We start from the raw sequence: 18,610 nt of genomic DNA on the forward strand, positions 1-18,610 counted from the left end.
TCTACCCTTAGCAGGAGGGCTCCTGATTACATACCTCTCCTGCTGCTGCTGCTGCTGGCTGTCCAGCAGCAGACTGAAGGTGGCTGCTGCTGTGCACAGGTATATAAAGGCTCAGAGCCTATTATGACACGCGCAGCCAGCGTTCCATTGCCACATTCCATCTACTGCAGGCAGGATACCTGGCTGGCTGAATGTCGCTGAGAAGCTCACAGAGACCGCCATAAGCAACAGTTTAACAGAATGCCACAGACTAATCAACCAAACTTTTTGGGTTGGGTTCTCTTTTATAGTCTGCAGGCATTAAATGAAAGAAGTCAGTGTTCCAGCAGAAGGAGACAACGTTTCAGAAAAGGCATTGTAGCAAACCAAAAAAGAAATTTTAAGCGCAGCAGAGTAACCAGCGCACATACCTGTTAGCTCAGGTGAGTTTAAAAGGCTGCTGTTGATAACAAGGGCATTTGCTAAATAGATGGTGTGTGTGCAACAATATTCTGAAAGGTCAATTATATTGTGCAGCTTATCTCACCACCTGTAGTTATTTAGGTGAAAGCTCCAAAATGCTTGCCTAATATGTCTGTTTATCCAAAAGGAAGTAAAAAGGGAGAGCTAGAAAGATAGCATTGCATCACATTACATGGCAATGCAATGCACAGTTGCTGAAGTTGAACAAAAATGAGCTTGTAATCTGGCTTCTGCAACTTTGAACATGAAAAATCCAATGAGGAGAAGAAAAGCAAAGCCAAAGAGTCCATCCCAAAATCCAACAAACAAGCAAAATGAACAAAAAACATTGAATTCAATTCTTTCTGATTTTAGAAACTGCATTAAAGAAGGGGTGCACCGGTCCTGGAGATACTGCAATACCAGGTCAATGCGTGGAGTGGACAGAGCAAGCTCTTTTTCCATCTCCCTGTTCTAAAAATCCATTTAATATATGGTCCCCAGATAGGGGACGTATCAGATATTAAACTGATAAGAACAGATTTTTTTTTTTTTTTTTTTAAAACCTATTCAGGTTAAAATTAAAGTCCACTCCACAGTCCTCTTCTCCCCAAAGCGAGACAAGACGTGGACTCCAACTTAAATCATCATCAGGTTTTGGTACTTTTAATGTCAGAAAAAAAAATTACAAAAATACAACAATACTTACAAAGAAAGAAATGTTTCAGAACCTGAATGGATACCAAAAAAATAAAAATTAAATTATAACTGTATTAACAACAGTAATAACATCAAGTAAAATACTTGTAACCATTATCAAAAGCATGAACCCCAACCCAACTCAGAACCTTAAGGGACAAATCTTCAACCCTTGATGCTGAAAAAACTTGTTTCGATACACCATCTGGTATTCTATATTTCACACAAAAAACATTTTTATCTCTTATTAGTTCTTTCCTAACATTCTCTATAAGATAGTCCAAACGTTTCTCATCATACAACTTACGGTACAACCGGTTAAAATATTCTGCATTCTTTATAAACATAGGTTGTTGAAAAACAACTATATTTTCTTCCATTGCCACCTCCACTTCCTGTTCCTTTCTCTTTTCTTGCTTTTTAACCTTACCACGGCCAGTTCCCTGACTTACACCTCCCATTTCACTCTCTACCCTATCCCCCCAATCTACTCTTGTTTTCTCCATCTCCCTCTGCACTCCTACAGGTTTGCTTTCTTTTCCCTTTACCACCAACACCTTTTCTACACTTTCCTCCTTTCTCTCTACCAAAACCTTTTTAACCACTACCTCCTTCTCTTTATTTCTTTTCCTCTTTGGGCAATTCTTAAAAACATGCGTATCTTCCTGACACAAGTTGCACTTCCTCCGATCTTTACAATCCTTTGACTCATGATCACCTTTTTTGCAAAAACCACATACACCACCCGAACAATTTTCCTTTCCATGCCCGTATTGACGACAAACTCGACAAAAAGTGGGTATACCACTGAAAAAAATATCACCATTTATATTACCCAACTTAAACCTAGCTGGGGGAAGCAACACAGTCCCCTGCTCATCTTCTTTGAAACGGACCAAAAATTTCCACTTCGAAGTCCAAAAACCAAATTCATTATAAATCTTCCCTTTTGGTGTTACTGACAAACAAAAAAACTCCAAAAATGTAAGAACATCCTCTTCGTCCACCAATGGAGAGTACATTTTAACAATGATCCATTTATCTCTAACGGGGAAGTGTGGCATTACACTTATCCCCTCCATTCTTTTATCCTGGCTTGCAGTCATTTTCCTTAGATATCCTTCAAAAAAAACTTTGTCAACAAAAACTATATCATAAACACCCCTCCTGGGGTAGTCCATTATCGCCAACACTTCTTCTGTCTTCAAACCAAAAAGATCCACAAGAACTTGACTCATCACATACCTAAAATCCTTTTGATCTCGAAAGTTCTCCTGAACAACCAAACGAATAGAATTCTGCACCTTAGCGAATTCAGGCACATGATCTTCCTCTCCTTCATGTGATGCTGCAGACATCTTCTTCACAAACAGGTTCTCCTCTTCTCAATAGAAACCTTCAACACCGAAGTGCCAGGTAGATGATCGCCTCCCGTTGCCCGGGGACTAATCCGACTCCCTAATAGCAGCAGGGAGGTGAAGCCCTGCTGAAAAACAGAGCGATCCCCCCAGGCCAAGGAGCCGGGTACCCCGAGCACCTCTCAGCCAAGACCAAGGCAGCAGCCGCTAGATCACTGCACTTGATCTTAGCCAAAAGGCCGAGAAGCGATAACCAGAATTGGTTTCAAACTACGGAGCCACCCAAGGATCCTGAAAAGTCCATTTGTGGAGATGAGCTCCTGGACTCCCGTTAAGAAGACATGTTGTCAACCTCTAGATCCCTTACATGCCTGCACTTTTCGGCTTGCTGCTGCTGCAATCCACGCGTTTTAGATCTGCATAACTCCACCTCTTTAAACACAGCACCTTCACCCCCTGCTGTTCCCACCCGCCTCAACACCGTTGGAAGGGAGGAGAACCAATTAAGGCGGGGGGTGGGGTGGAACGAGCAGCTGTCTACCCTTAGCAGGAGGGCTCCTGATTACATACCTCTCCTGCTGCTGCTGCTGCTGGCTGTCCAGCAGCAGACTGAAGGTGGCTGCTGCTGTGCACAGGTATATAAAGGCTCAGAGCCTATTATGACACGCGCAGCCAGCGTTCCATTGCCACATTCCATCTACTGCAGGCAGGATACCTGGCTGGCTGAATGTCGCTGAGAAGCTCACAGAGACCGCCATAAGCAACAGTTTAACAGAATGCCACAGACTAATCAACCAAACTTTTTGGGTTGGGTTCTCTTTTATAGTCTGCAGGCATTAAATGAAAGAAGTCAGTGTTCCAGCAGAAGGAGACAACGTTTCAGAAAAGACATTGTAGCAAACCAAAAAAGAAATTTTAAGCGCAGCAGAGTAACCAGCGCACATACCTGTTAGCTCAGGTGAGTTTAAAAGGCTGCTGTTGATAACAAGGGCATTTGCTAAATAGATGGTGTGTGTGCAACAATATACTGAAAGGTCAATTATATTGTGCAGCTTATCTCACCACCTGTAGTTATTTAGGTGAAAGCTCCAAAATGCTTGCCTAATATGTCTGTTTATCCAAAAGGAAGTAAAAAGGGAGAGCTAGAAAGATAGCATTGCATCACATTACATGGCAATGCAATGCACAGTTGCTGAAGTTGAACCAAAATGAGCTTGTAATCTGGCTTCTGCAACTTTGAACATGAAAAATCCAATGAGGAGAAGAAAAGCAAAGCCAAAGAGTCCATCCCAAAATCCAACAAACAAGCAAAATGAACAAAAAACATTGAATTCAATTCTTTCTGATTTTAGAAACTGCATTAAAGAAGGGGTGCACCGGTCCTGGAGATACTGCAATACCAGGTCAATGCGTGGAGTGGACAGAGCAAGCTCTTTTTCCATCTCCCTGTTCTAAAAATCCATTTAATATATGGTCCCCAGATAGGGGACGTATCAGATATTAAACTGATAAGAACAGATTTTTTTTTTTTTTTTTTTAAAACCTATTCAGGTTAAAATTAAAGTCCACTCCACAGTCCTCTTCTCCCCAAAGGGAGACAAGACGTGGACTCCAACTTAAATCATCATCAGGTTTTGGTACTTTTAATGTCAGAAAAAAAAATTACAAAAATACAACAATACTTACAAAGAAAGAAATGTTTCAGAACCTGAATGGATACCAAAAAAATAAAAATTAAATTATAACTGTATTAACAACAGTAATAACATCAAGTAAAATACTTGTAACCATTATCAAAAGCATGAACCCCAACCCAACTCAGAACCTTAAGGGACAAATCTTCAACCCTTGATGCTGAAAAAACTTGTTTCGATACACCATCTGGTATTCTATATTTCACACAAAAAACATTTTTATCTCTTATTAGTTCTTTCCTAACATTCTCTATAAGATAGTCCAAACGTTTCTCATCATACAACTTACGGTACAACCGGTTAAAATATTCTGCATTCTTTATAAACATAGGTTGTTGAAAAACAACTATATTTTCTTCCATTGCCACCTCCACTTCCTGTTCCTTTCTCTTTTCTTGCTTTTTAACCTTACCACGGCCAGTTCCCTGACTTACACCTCCCATTTCACTCTCTACCCTATCCCCCCAATCTACTCTTGTTTTCTCCATCTCCCTCTGCACTCCTACAGGTTTGCTTTCTTTTCCCTTTACCACCAACACCTTTTCTACACTTTCCTCCTTTCTCTCTACCAAAACCTTTTTAACCACTACCTCCTTCTCTTTATTTCTTTTCCTCTTTGGGCAATTCTTAAAAACATGCGTATCTTCCTGACACAAGTTGCACTTCCTCCGATCTTTACAATCCTTTGACTCATGATCACCTTTTTTGCAAAAACCACATACACCACCCGAACAATTTTCCTTTCCATGCCCGTATTGACGACAAACTCGACAAAAAGTGGGTATACCACTGAAAAAAATATCACCATTTATATTACCCAACTTAAACCTAGCTGGGGGAAGCAACACAGTCCCCTGCTCATCTTCTTTGAAACGGACCAAAAATTTCCACTTCGAAGTCCAAAAACCAAATTCATTATAAATCTTCCCTTTTGGTGTTACTGACAAACAAAAAAACTCCAAAAATGTAAGAACATCCTCTTCGTCCACCAATGGAGAGTACATTTTAACAATGATCCATTTATCTCTAACGGGGAAGTGTGGCATTACACTTATCCCCTCCATTCTTTTATCCTGGCTTGCAGTCATTTTCCTTAGATATCCTTCAAAAAAAACTTTGTCAACAAAAACTATATCATAAACACCCCTCCTGGGGTAGTCCATTATCGCCAACACTTCTTCTGTCTTCAAACCAAAAAGATCCACAAGAACTTGACTCATCACATACCTAAAATCCTTTTGATCTCGAAAGTTCTCCTGAACAACCAAACGAATAGAATTCTGCACCTTAGCGAATTCAGGCACATGATCTTCCTCTCCTTCATGTGATGCTGCAGACATCTTCTTCACAAACAGGTTCTCCTCTTCTCAATAGAAACCTTCAACACCGAAGTGCCAGGTAGATGATCGCCTCCCGTTGCCCGGGGACTAATCCGACTCCCTAATAGCAGCAGGGAGGTGAAGCCCTGCTGAAAAACAGAGCGATCCCCCCAGGCCAAGGAGCCGGGTACCCCGAGCACCTCTCAGCCAAGACCAAGGCAGCAGCCGCTAGATCACTGCACTTGATCTTAGCCAAAAGGCCGAGAAGCGATAACCAGAATTGGTTTCAAACTACGGAGCCACCCAAGGATCCTGAAAAGTCCATTTGTGGAGATGAGCTCCTGGACTCCCGTTAAGAAGACATGTTGTCAACCTCTAGATCCCTTACATGCCTGCACTTTTCGGCTTGCTGCTGCTGCAATCCACGCGTTTTAGATCTGCATAACTCCACCTCTTTAAACACAGCACCTTCACCCCCTGCTGTTCCCACCCGCCTCAACACCGTTGGAAGGGAGGAGAACCAATTAAGGCGGGGGGTGGGGTGGAACGAGCAGCTGTCTACCCTTAGCAGGAGGGCTCCTGATTACATACCTCTCCTGCTGCTGCTGCTGCTGGCTGTCCAGCAGCAGACTGAAGGTGGCTGCTGCTGTGCACAGGTATATAAAGGCTCAGAGCCTATTATGACACGCGCAGCCAGCGTTCCATTGCCACATTCCATCTACTGCAGGCAGGATACCTGGCTGGCTGAATGTCGCTGAGAAGCTCACAGAGACCGCCATAAGCAACAGTTTAACAGAATGCCACAGACTAATCAACCAAACTTTTTGGGTTGGGTTCTCTTTTATAGTCTGCAGGCATTAAATGAAAGAAGTCAGTGTTCCAGCAGAAGGAGACAACGTTTCAGAAAAGGCATTGTAGCAAACCAAAAAAGAAATTTTAAGCGCAGCAGAGTAACCAGCGCACATACCTGTTAGCTCAGGTGAGTTTAAAAGGCTGCTGTTGATAACAAGGGCATTTGCTAAATAGATGGTGTGTGTGCAACAATATACTGAAAGGTCAATTATATTGTGCAGCTTATCTCACCACCTGTAGTTATTTAGGTGAAAGCTCCAAAATGCTTGCCTAATATGTCTGTTTATCCAAAAGGAAGTAAAAAGGGAGAGCTAGAAAGATAGCATTGCATCACATTACATGGCAATGCAATGCACAGTTGCTGAAGTTGAACCAAAATGAGCTTGTAATCTGGCTTCTGCAACTTTGAACATGAAAAATCCAATGAGGAGAAGAAAAGCAAAGCCAAAGAGTCCATCCCAAAATCCGACAAACAAGCAAAATGAACAAAAAACATTGAATTCAATTCTTTCTGATTTTAGAAACTGCATTAAAGAAGGGGTGCACCGGTCCTGGAGATACTGCAATACCAGGTCAATGCGTGGAGTGGACAGAGCAAGCTCTTTTTCCATCTCCCTGTTCTAAAAATCCATTTAATATATGGTCCCCAGATAGGGGACGTATCAGATATTAAACTGATAAGAACAGATACTACACTTGATCTTAGCCAAAAGGCCGAGAAGCGATAACCAGAATTGGTTTCAAACTACGGAGCCACCCAAGGATCCTGAAAAGTCCATTTGTGGAGATGAGCTCCTGGACTCCCGTTAAGAAGACATGTTGTCAACCTCTAGATCCCTTACATGCCTGCACTTTTCGGCTTGCTGCTGCTGCAATCCACGCGTTTTAGATCTGCATAACTCCACCTCTTTAAACACAGCACCTTCACCCCCTGCTGTTCCCACCCGCCTCAACACCGTTGGAAGGGAGGAGAACCAATTAAGGCGGGGGGTGGGGTGGAACGAGCAGCTGTCTACCCTTAGCAGGAGGGCTCCTGATTACATACCTCTCCTGCTGCTGCTGCTGCTGGCTGTCCAGCAGCAGACTGAAGGTGGCTGCTGCTGTGCACAGGTATATAAAGGCTCAGAGCCTATTATGACACGCGCAGCCAGCGTTCCATTGCCACATTCCATCTACTGCAGGCAGGATACCTGGCTGGCTGAATGTCGCTGAGAAGCTCACAGAGACCGCCATAAGCAACAGTTTAACAGAATGCCACAGACTAATCAACCAAACTTTTTGGGTTGGGTTCTCTTTTATAGTCTGCAGGCATTAAATGAAAGAAGTCAGTGTTCCAGCAGAAGGAGACAACGTTTCAGAAAAGGCATTGTAGCAAACCAAAAAAGAAATTTTAAGCGCAGCAGAGTAACCAGCGCACATACCTGTTAGCTCAGGTGAGTTTAAAAGGCTGCTGTTGATAACAAGGGCATTTGCTAAATAGATGGTGTGTGTGCAACAATATACTGAAAGGTCAATTATATTGTGCAGCTTATCTCACCACCTGTAGTTATTTAGGTGAAAGCTCCAAAATGCTTGCCTAATATGTCTGTTTATCCAAAAGGAAGTAAAAAGGGAGAGCTAGAAAGATAGCATTGCATCACATTACATGGCAATGCAATGCAGAGTTGCTGAAGTTGAACCAAAATGAGCTTGTAATCTGGCTTCTGCAACTTTGAACATGAAAAATCCAATGAGGAGAAGAAAAGCAAAGCCAAAGAGTCCATCCCAAAATCCGACAAACAAGCAAAATGAACAAAAAACATTGAATTCAATTCTTTCTGATTTTAGAAACTGCATTAAAGAAGGGGTGCACCGGTCCTGGAGATACTGCAATACCAGGTCAATGCGTGGAGTGGACAGAGCAAGCTCTTTTTCCATCTCCCTGTTCTAAAAATCCATTTAATATATGGTCCCCAGATAGGGGACGTATCAGATATTAAACTGATAAGAACAGATACTACACTTGATCTTAGCCAAAAGGCCGAGAAGCGATAACCAGAATTGGTTTCAAACTACGGAGCCACCCAAGGATCCTGAAAAGTCCATTTGTGGAGATGAGCTCCTGGACTCCCGTTAAGAAGACATGTTGTCAACCTCTAGATCCCTTACATGCCTGCACTTTTCGGCTTGCTGCTGCTGCAATCCACGCGTTTTAGATCTGCATAACTCCACCTCTTTAAACACAGCACCTTCACCCCCTGCTGTTCCCACCCGCCTCAACACCGTTGGAAGGGAGGAGAACCAATTAAGGCGGGGGGTGGGGTGGAACGAGCAGCTGTCTACCCTTAGCAGGAGGGCTCCTGATTACATACCTCTCCTGCTGCTGCTGCTGCTGCTGGCTGTCCAGCAGCAGACTGAAGGTGGCTGCTGCTGTGCACAGGTATATAAAGGCTCAGAGCCTATTATGACACGCGCAGCCAGCGTTCCATTGCCACATTCCATCTACTGCAGGCAGGATACCTGGCTGGCTGAATGTCGCTGAGAAGCTCACAGAGACCGCCATAAGCAACAGTTTAACAGAATGCCACAGACTAATCAACCAAACTTTTTGGGTTGGGTTCTCTTTTATAGTCTGCAGGCATTAAATGAAAGAAGTCAGTGTTCCAGCAGAAGGAGACAACGTTTCAGAAAAGGCATTGTAGCAAACCAAAAAAGAAATTTTAAGCGCAGCAGAGTAACCAGCGCACATACCTGTTAGCTCAGGTGAGTTTAAAAGGCTGCTGTTGATAACAAGGGCATTTGCTAAATAGATGGTGTGTGTGCAACAATATACTGAAAGGTCAATTATATTGTGCAGCTTATCTCACCACCTGTAGTTATTTAGGTGAAAGCTCCAAAATGCTTGCCTAATATGTCTGTTTATCCAAAAGGAAGTAAAAAGGGAGAGCTAGAAAGATAGCATTGCATCACATTACATGGCAATGCAATGCACAGTTGCTGAAGTTGAACCAAAATGAGCTTGTAATCTGGCTTCTGCAACTTTGAACATGAAAAATCCAATGAGGAGAAGAAAAGCAAAGCCAAAGAGTCCATCCCAAAATCCGACAAACAAGCAAAATGAACAAAAAACATTGAATTCAATTCTTTCTGATTTTAGAAACTGCATTAAAGAAGGGGTGCACCGGTCCTGGAGATACTGCAATACCAGGTCAATGCGTGGAGTGGACAGAGCAAGCTCTTTTTCCATCTCCCTGTTCTAAAAATCCATTTAATATATGGTCCCCAGATAGGGGACGTATCAGATATTAAACTGATAAGAACAGATACTACACTTGATCTTAGCCAAAATGCCGAGAAGCGATAACCAGAATTGGTTTCAAACTACGGAGCCACCCAAGGATCCTGAAAAGTCCATTTGTGGAGATGAGCTCCTGGACTCCCGTTAAGAAGACATGTTGTCAACCTCTAGATCCCTTACATGCCTGCACTTTTCGGCTTGCTGCTGCTGCAATCCACGCGTTTTAGATCTGCATAACTCCACCTCTTTAAACACAGCACCTTCACCCCCTGCTGTTCCCACCCGCCTCAACACCGTTGGAAGGGAGGAGAACCAATTAAGGCGGGGGGTGGGGTGGAACGAGCAGCTGTCTACCCTTAGCAGGAGGGCTCCTGATTACATACCTCTCCTGCTGCTGCTGCTGCTGGCTGTCCAGCAGCAGACTGAAGGTGGCTGCTGCTGTGCACAGGTATATAAAGGCTCAGAGCCTATTATGACACGCGCAGCCAGCGTTCCATTGCCACATTCCATCTACTGCAGGCAGGATACCTGGCTGGCTGAATGTCGCTGAGAAGCTCACAGAGACCGCCATAAGCAACAGTTTAACAGAATGCCACAGACTAATCAACCAAACTTTTTGGGTTGGGTTCTCTTTTATAGTCTGCAGGCATTAAATGAAAGAAGTCAGTGTTCCAGCAGAAGGAGACAACGTTTCAGAAAAGGCATTGTAGCAAACCAAAAAAGAAATTTTAAGCGCAGCAGAGTAACCAGCGCACATACCTGTTAGCTCAGGTGAGTTTAAAAGGCTGCTGTTGATAACAAGGGCATTTGCTAAATAGATGGTGTGTGTGCAACAATATACTGAAAGGTCAATTATATTGTGCAGCTTATCTCACCACCTGTAGTTATTTAGGTGAAAGCTCCAAAATGCTTGCCTAATATGTCTGTTTATCCAAAAGGAAGTAAAAAGGGAGAGCTAGAAAGATAGCATTGCATCACATTACATGGCAATGCAATGCACAGTTGCTGAAGTTGAACCAAAATGAGCTTGTAATCTGGCTTCTGCAACTTTGAACATGAAAAATCCAATGAGGAGAAGAAAAGCAAAGCCAAAGAGTCCATCCCAAAATCCGACAAACAAGCAAAATGAACAAAAAACATTGAATTCAATTCTTTCTGATTTTAGAAACTGCATTAAAGAAGGGGTGCACCGGTCCTGGAGATACTGCAATACCAGGTCAATGCGTGGAGTGGACAGAGCAAGCTCTTTTTCCATCTCCCTGTTCTAAAAATCCATTTAATATATGGTCCCCAGATAGGGGACGTATCAGATATTAAACTGATAAGAACAGATACTACACTTGATCTTAGCCAAAAGGCCGAGAAGCGATAACCAGAATTGGTTTCAAACTACGGAGCCACCCAAGGATCCTGAAAAGTCCATTTGTGGAGATGAGCTCCTGGACTCCCGTTAAGAAGACATGTTGTCAACCTCTAGATCCCTTACATGCCTGCACTTTCGGCTTGCTGCTGCTGCAATCCACGCGTTTTAGATCTGCATAACTCCACCTCTTTAAACACAGCACCTTCACCCCCTGCTGTTCCCACCCGCCTCAACACTGTTGGAAGGGAGGAGAACCAATTAAGGCGGGGGGTGGGGTGGAACGAGCAGCTGTCTACCCTTAGCAGGAGGGCTCCTGATTACATACCTCTCCTGCTGCTGCTGCTGCTGCTGGCTGTCCAGCAGCAGACTGAAGGTGGCTGCTGCTGTGCACAGGTATATAAAGGCTCAGAGCCTATTATGACACGCGCAGCCAGCGTTCCATTGCCACATTCCATCTACTGCAGGCAGGATACCTGGCTGGCTGAATGTCGCTGAGAAGCTCACAGAGACCGCCATAAGCAACAGTTTAACAGAATGCCACAGACTAATCAACCAAACTTTTTGGGTTGGGTTCTCTTTTATAGTCTGCAGGCATTAAATGAAAGAAGTCAGTGTTCCAGCAGAAGGAGACAACGTTTCAGAAAAGGCATTGTAGCAAACCAAAAAAGAAATTTTAAGCGCAGCAGAGTAACCAGCGCACATACCTGTTAGCTCAGGTGAGTTTAAAAGGCTGCTGTTGATAACAAGGGCATTTGCTAAATAGATGGTGTGTGTGCAACAATATACTGAAAGGTCAATTATATTGTGCAGCTTATCTCACCACCTGTAGTTATTTAGGTGAAAGCTCCAAAATGCTTGCCTAATATGTCTGTTTATCCAAAAGGAAGTAAAAAGGGAGAGCTAGAAAGATAGCATTGCATCACATTACATGGCAATGCAATGCACAGTTGCTGAAGTTGAACCAAAATGAGCTTGTAATCTGGCTTCTGCAACTTTGAACATGAAAAATCCAATGAGGAGAAGAAAAGCAAAGCCAAAGAGTCCATCCCAAAATCCGACAAACAAGCAAAATGAACAAAAAACATTGAATTCAATTCTTTCTGATTTTAGAAACTGCATTAAAGAAGGGGTGCACCGGTCCTGGAGATACTGCAATACCAGGTCAATGCGTGGAGTGGACAGAGCAAGCTCTTTTTCCATCTCCCTGTTCTAAAAATCCATTTAATATATGGTCCCCAGATAGGGGACGTATCAGATATTAAACTGATAAGAACAGATACTACACTTGATCTTAGCCAAAAGGCCGAGAAGCGATAACCAGAATTGGTTTCAAACTACGGAGCCACCCAAGGATCCTGAAAAGTCCATTTGTGGAGATGAGCTCCTGGACTCCCGTTAAGAAGACATGTTGTCAACCTCTAGATCCCTTACATGCCTGCACTTTTCGGCTTGCTGCTGCTGCAATCCACGCGTTTTAGATCTGCATAACTCCACCTCTTTAAACACAGCACCTTCACCCCCTGCTGTTCCCACCCGCCTCAACACCGTTGGAAGGGAGGAGAACCAATTAAGGCGGGGGGTGGGGTGGAACGAGCAGCTGTCTACCCTTAGCAGGAGGGCTCCTGATTACATACCTCTCCTGCTGCTGCTGCTGCTGCTGGCTGTCCAGCAGCAGACTGAAGGTGGCTGCTGCTGTGCACAGGTATATAAAGGCTCAGAGCCTATTATGACACGCGCAGCCAGCGTTCCATTGCCACATTCCATCTACTGCAGGCAGGATACCTGGCTGGCTGAATGTCGCTGAGAAGCTCACAGAGACCGCCATAAGCAACAGTTTAACAGAATGCCACAGACTAATCAACCAAACTTTTTGGGTTGGGTTCTCTTTTATAGTCTGCAGGCATTAAATGAAAGAAGTCAGTGTTCCAGCAGAAGGAGACAACGTTTCAGAAAAGGCATTGTAGCAAACCAAAAAAGAAATTTTAAGCGCAGCAGAGTAACCAGCGCACATACCTGTTAGCTCAGGTGAGTTTAAAAGGCTGCTGTTGATAACAAGGGCATTTGCTAAATAGATGGTGTGTGTGCAACAATATACTGAAAGGTCAATTATATTGTGCAGCTTATCTCACCACCTGTAGTTATTTAGGTGAAAGCTCCAAAATGCTTGCCTAATATGTCTGTTTATCCAAAAGGAAGTAAAAAGGGAGAGCTAGAAAGATAGCATTGCATCACATTACATGGCAATGCAATGCACAGTTGCTGAAGTTGAACCAAAATGAGCTTGTAATCTGGCTTCTGCAACTTTGAACATGAAAAATCCAATGAGGAGAAGAAAAGCAAAGCCAAAGAGTCCATCCCAAAATCCGACAAACAAGCAAAATGAACAAAAAACATTGAATTCAATTCTTTCTGATTTTAGAAACTGCATTAAAGAAGGGGTGCACCGGTCCTGGAGATACTGCAATACCAGGTCAATGCGTGGAGTGGACAGAGCAAGCTCTTTTTCCATCTCCCTGTTCTAAAAATCCATTTAATATATGGTCCCCAGATAGGGGACGTATCAGATATTAAACTGATAAGAACAGATACTACACTTGATCTTAGCCAAAAGGCCGAGAAGCGATAACCAGAATTGGTTTCAAACTACGGAGCCACCCAAGGATCCTGAAAAGTCCATTTGTGGAGATGAGCTCCTGGACTCCCGTTAAGAAGACATGTTGTCAACCTCTAGATCCCTTACATGCCTGCACTTTTCGGCTTGCTGCTGCTGCAATCCACGCGTTTTAGATCTGCATAACTCCACCTCTTTAAACACAGCACCTTCACCCCCTGCTGTTCCCACCCGCCTCAACACCGTTGGAAGGGAGGAGAACCAATTAAGGCGGGGGGTGGGGTGGAACGAGCAGCTGTCTACCCTTAGCAGGAGGGCTCCTGATTACATACCTCTCCTGCTGCTGCTGCTGCTGGCTGTCCAGCAGCAGACTGAAGGTGGCTGCTGCTGTGCACAGGTATATAAAGGCTCAGAGCCTATTATGACACGCGCAGCCAGCGTTCCATTGCCACATTCCATCTACTGCAGGCAGGATACCTGGCTGGCTGAATGTCGCTGAGAAGCTCACAGAGACCGCCATAAGCAACAGTTTAACAGAATGCCACAGACTAATCAACCAAACTTTTTGGGTTGGGTTCTCTTTTATAGTCTGCAGGCATTAAATGAAAGAAGTCAGTGTTCCAGCAGAAGGAGACAACGTTTCAGAAAAGGCATTGTAGCAAACCAAAAAAGAAATTTTAAGCGCAGCAGAGTAACCAGCGCACATACCTGTTAGCTCAGGTGAGTTTAAAAGGCTGCTGTTGATAACAAGGGCATTTGCTAAATAGATGGTGTGTGTGCAACAATATACTGAAAGGTCAATTATATTGTGCAGCTTATCTCACCACCTGTAGTTATTTAGGTGAAAGCTCCAAAATGCTTGCCTAATATGTCTGTTTATCCAAAAGGAAGTAAAAAGGGAGAGCTAGAAAGATAGCATTGCATCACATTACATGGCAATGCAATGCACAGTTGCTGAAGTTGAACCAAAATGAGCTTGTAATCTGGCTTCTGCAACTTTGAACATGAAAAATCCAATGAGGAGAAGAAAAGCAAAGCCAAAGAGTCCATCCCAAAATCCGACAAACAAGCAAAATGAACAAAAAACATTGAATTCAATTCTTTCTGATTTTAGAAACTGCATTAAAGAAGGGGTGCACCGGTCCTGGAGATACTGCAATACCAGGTCAATGCGTGGAGTGGACAGAGCAAGCTCTTTTTCCATCTCCCTGTTCTAAAAATCCATTTAATATATGGTCCCCAGATAGGGGACGTATCAGATATTAAACTGATAAGAACAGATACTACACTTGATCTTAGCCAAAAGGCCGAGAAGCGATAACCAGAATTGGTTTCAAACTACGGAGCCACCCAAGGATCCTGAAAAGTCCATTTGTGGAGATGAGCTCCTGGACTCCCGTTAAGAAGACATGTTGTCAACCTCTAGATCCCTTACATGCCTGCACTTTTCGGCTTGCTGCTGCTGCAATCCACGCGTTTTAGATCTGCATAACTCCACCTCTTTAAACACAGCACCTTCACCCCCTGCTGTTCCCACCCGCCTCAACACCGTTGGAAGGGAGGAGAACCAATTAAGGCGGGGGGTGGGGTGGAACGAGCAGCTGTCTACCCTTAGCAGGAGGGCTCCTGATTACATACCTCTCCTGCTGCTGCTGCTGCTGGCTGTCCAGCAGCAGACTGAAGGTGGCTGCTGCTGTGCACAGGTATATAAAGGCTCAGAGCCTATTATGACACGCGCAGCCAGCGTTCCATTGCCACATTCCATCTACTGCAGGCAGGATACCTGGCTGGCTGAATGTCGCTGAGAAGCTCACAGAGACCGCCATAAGCAACAGTTTAACAGAATGCCACAGACTAATCAACCAAACTTTTTGGGTTGGGTTCTCTTTTATAGTCTGCAGGCATTAAATGAAAGAAGTCAGTGTTCCAGCAGAAGGAGACAACGTTTCAGAAAAGGCATTGTAGCAAACCAAAAAAGAAATTTTAAGCGCAGCAGAGTAACCAGCGCACATACCTGTTAGCTCAGGTGAGTTTAAAAGGCTGCTGTTGATAACAAGGGCATTTGCTAAATAGATGGTGTGTGTGCAACAATATACTGAAAGGTCAATTATATTGTGCAGCTTATCTCACCACCTGTAGTTATTTAGGTGAAAGCTCCAAAATGCTTGCCTAATATGTCTGTTTATCCAAAAGGAAGTAAAAAGGGAGAGCTAGAAAGATAGCATTGCATCACATTACATGGCAATGCAATGCACAGTTGCTGAAGTTGAACCAAAATGAGCTTGTAATCTGGCTTCTGCAACTTTGAACATGAAAAATCCAATGAGGAGAAGAAAAGCAAAGCCAAAGAGTCCATCCCAAAATCCGACAAACAAGCAAAATGAACAAAAAACATTGAATTCAATTCTTTCTGATTTTAGAAACTGCATTAAAGAAGGGGTGCACCGGTCCTGGAGATACTGCAATACCAGGTCAATGCGTGGAGTGGACAGAGCAAGCTCTTTTTCCATCTCCCTGTTCTAAAAATCCATTTAATATATGGTCCCCAGATAGGGGACGTATCAGATATTAAACTGATAAGAACAGATACTACACTTGATCTTAGCCAAAAGGCCGAGAAGCGATAACCAGAATTGGTTTCAAACTACGGAGCCACCCAAGGATCCTGAAAAGTCCATTTGTGGAGATGAGCTCCTGGACTCCCGTTAAGAAGACATGTTGTCAACCTCTAGATCCCTTACATGCCTGCACTTTTCGGCTTGCTGCTGCTGCAATCCACGCGTTTTAGATCTGCATAACTCCACCTCTTTAAACACAGCACCTTCACCCCCTGCTGTTCCCACCCGCCTCAACACCGTTGGAAGGGAGGAGAACCAATTAAGGCGGGGGGTGGGGTGGAACGAGCAGCTGTCTACCCTTAGCAGGAGGGCTCCTGATTACATACCTCTCCTGCTGCTGCTGCTGCTGGCTGTCCAGCAGCAGACTGAAGGTGGCTGCTGCTGTGCACAGGTATATAAAGGCTCAGAGCCTATTATGACACGCGCAGCCAGCGTTCCATTGCCACATTCCATCTACTGCAGGCAGGATACCTGGCTGGCTGAATGTCGCTGAGAAGCTCACAGAGACCGCCATAAGCAACAGTTTAACAGAATGCCACAGACTAATCAACCAAACTTTTTGGGTTGGGTTCTCTTTTATAGTCTGCAGGCATTAAATGAAAGAAGTCAGTGTTCCAGCAGAAGGAGACAACGTTTCAGAAAAGGCATTGTAGCAAACCAAAAAAGAAATTTTAAGCGCAGCAGAGTAACCAGCGCACATACCTGTTAGCTCAGGTGAGTTTAAAAGGCTGCTGTTGATAACAAGGGCATTTGCTAAATAGATGGTGTGTGTGCAACAATATACTGAAAGGTCAATTATATTGTGCAGCTTATCTCACCACCTGTAGTTATTTAGGTGAAAGCTCCAAAATGCTTGCCTAATATGTCTGTTTATCCAAAAGGAAGTAAAAAGGGAGAGCTAGAAAGATAGCATTGCATCACATTACATGGCAATGCAATACACAGTTGCTGAAGTTGAACCAAAATGAGCTTGTAATCTGGCTTCTGCAACTTTGAACATGAAAAATCCAATGAGGAGAAGAAAAGCAAAGCCAAAGAGTCCATCCCAAAATCCGACAAACAAGCAAAATGAACAAAAAACATTGAATTCAATTCTTTCTGATTTTAGAAACTGCATTAAAGAAGGGGTGCACCGGTCCTGGAGATACTGCAATACCAGGTCAATGCGTGGAGTGGACAGAGCAAGCTCTTTTTCCATCTCCCTGTTCTAAAAATCCATTTAATATATGGTCCCCAGATAGGGGACGTATCAGATATTAAACTGATAAGAACAGATACTACACTTGATCTTAGCCAAAAGGCCGAGAAGCGATAACCAGAATTGGTTTCAAACTACGGAGCCACCCAAGGATCCTGAAAAGTCCATTTGTGGAGATGAGCTCCTGGACTCCCGTTAAGAAGACATGTTGTCAACCTCTAGATCCCTTACATGCCTGCACTTTTCGGCTTGCTGCTGCTGCAATCCACGCGTTTTAGATCTGCATAACTCCACCTCTTTAAACACAGCACCTTCACCCCCTGCTGTTCCCACCCGCCTCAACACCGTTGGAAGGGAGGAGAACCAATTAAGGCGGGGGGTGGGGTGGAACGAGCAGCTGTCTACCCTTAGCAGGAGGGCTCCTGATTACATACCTCTCCTGCTGCTGCTGCTGCTGGCTGTCCAGCAGCAGACTGAAGGTGGCTGCTGCTGTGCACAGGTATATAAAGGCTCAGAGCCTATTATGACACGCGCAGCCAGCGTTCCATTGCCACATTCCATCTACTGCAGGCAGGATACCTGGCTGGCTGAATGTCGCTGAGAAGCTCACAGAGACCGCCATAAGCAACAGTTTAACAGAATGCCACAGACTAATCAACCAAACTTTTTGGGTTGGGTTCTCTTTTATAGTCTGCAGGCATTAAATGAAAGAAGTCAGTGTTCCAGCAGAAGGAGACAACGTTTCAGAAAAGGCATTGTAGCAAACCAAAAAAGAAATTTTAAGCGCAGCAGAGTAACCAGCGCACATACCTGTTAGCTCAGGTGAGTTTAAAAGGCTGCTGTTGATAACAAGGGCATTTGCTAAATAGATGGTGTGTGTGCAACAATATACTGAAAGGTCAATTATATTGTGCAGCTTATCTCACCACCTGTAGTTATTTAGGTGAAAGCTCCAAAATGCTTGCCTAATATGTCTGTTTATCCAAAAGGAAGTAAAAAGGGAGAGCTAGAAAGATAGCATTGCATCACATTACATGGCAATGCAATGCACAGTTGCTGAAGTTGAACCAAAATGAGCTTGTAATCTGGCTTCTGCAACTTTGAACATGAAAAATCCAATGAGGAGAAGAAAAGCAAAGCCAAAGAGTCCATCCCAAAATCCGACAAACAAGCAAAATGA

General features: G+C 43.8%; 9 non-coding genes and 2 pseudogenes across 9 annotated transcripts; all 11 read right to left on the minus strand.

Annotated features, from left to right (window-relative positions):
* Positions 1 to 830: 830 nt before the first annotated feature.
* LOC141227153 (U2 spliceosomal RNA) lies at positions 831 to 1,011 on the minus strand (annotated as a pseudogene).
* Positions 1,012 to 3,864: 2,853 nt separating this feature from the next.
* On the minus strand, positions 3,865 to 4,045 carry LOC141227154 (U2 spliceosomal RNA; annotated as a pseudogene).
* A 2,853-nt stretch (positions 4,046 to 6,898) lies between these two features.
* On the minus strand, positions 6,899 to 7,089 carry LOC141227557 (U2 spliceosomal RNA). The gene has a single exon (XR_012294547.1). It is a non-coding gene; the product is annotated as a U2 spliceosomal RNA (small nuclear RNA).
* A 1,115-nt stretch (positions 7,090 to 8,204) lies between these two features.
* Positions 8,205 to 8,395, minus strand: LOC141227558 (U2 spliceosomal RNA). The gene has a single exon (XR_012294548.1). It is a non-coding gene; the product is annotated as a U2 spliceosomal RNA (small nuclear RNA).
* A 1,118-nt stretch (positions 8,396 to 9,513) lies between these two features.
* LOC141227077 (U2 spliceosomal RNA) lies at positions 9,514 to 9,704 on the minus strand. The gene has a single exon (XR_012294187.1). It is a non-coding gene; the product is annotated as a U2 spliceosomal RNA (small nuclear RNA).
* Positions 9,705 to 10,819: 1,115 nt separating this feature from the next.
* Positions 10,820 to 11,010, minus strand: LOC141227559 (U2 spliceosomal RNA). The gene has a single exon (XR_012294549.1). It is a non-coding gene; the product is annotated as a U2 spliceosomal RNA (small nuclear RNA).
* Positions 11,011 to 12,127: 1,117 nt separating this feature from the next.
* Positions 12,128 to 12,318, minus strand: LOC141227561 (U2 spliceosomal RNA). Its single transcript, XR_012294550.1, has one exon. It is a non-coding gene; the product is annotated as a U2 spliceosomal RNA (small nuclear RNA).
* Positions 12,319 to 13,436: 1,118 nt separating this feature from the next.
* On the minus strand, positions 13,437 to 13,627 carry LOC141227563 (U2 spliceosomal RNA). The gene has a single exon (XR_012294552.1). It is a non-coding gene; the product is annotated as a U2 spliceosomal RNA (small nuclear RNA).
* Positions 13,628 to 14,742: 1,115 nt separating this feature from the next.
* On the minus strand, positions 14,743 to 14,933 carry LOC141227564 (U2 spliceosomal RNA). The gene has a single exon (XR_012294553.1). It is a non-coding gene; the product is annotated as a U2 spliceosomal RNA (small nuclear RNA).
* A 1,115-nt stretch (positions 14,934 to 16,048) lies between these two features.
* Positions 16,049 to 16,239, minus strand: LOC141227565 (U2 spliceosomal RNA). The gene has a single exon (XR_012294554.1). It is a non-coding gene; the product is annotated as a U2 spliceosomal RNA (small nuclear RNA).
* Positions 16,240 to 17,354: 1,115 nt separating this feature from the next.
* On the minus strand, positions 17,355 to 17,545 carry LOC141227566 (U2 spliceosomal RNA). The gene has a single exon (XR_012294555.1). It is a non-coding gene; the product is annotated as a U2 spliceosomal RNA (small nuclear RNA).
* Between the last annotated feature and the right edge of the window lie 1,065 nt (positions 17,546 to 18,610).

This window comes from Phyllobates terribilis, unplaced genomic scaffold (genome assembly GCF_046119375.1).
Source record: "Phyllobates terribilis strain yellow unplaced genomic scaffold, ASM4611937v1 Scaffold_416__1_contigs__length_1633014, whole genome shotgun sequence".
NCBI lineage: Eukaryota > Metazoa > Chordata > Amphibia > Anura > Dendrobatidae > Phyllobates > Phyllobates terribilis.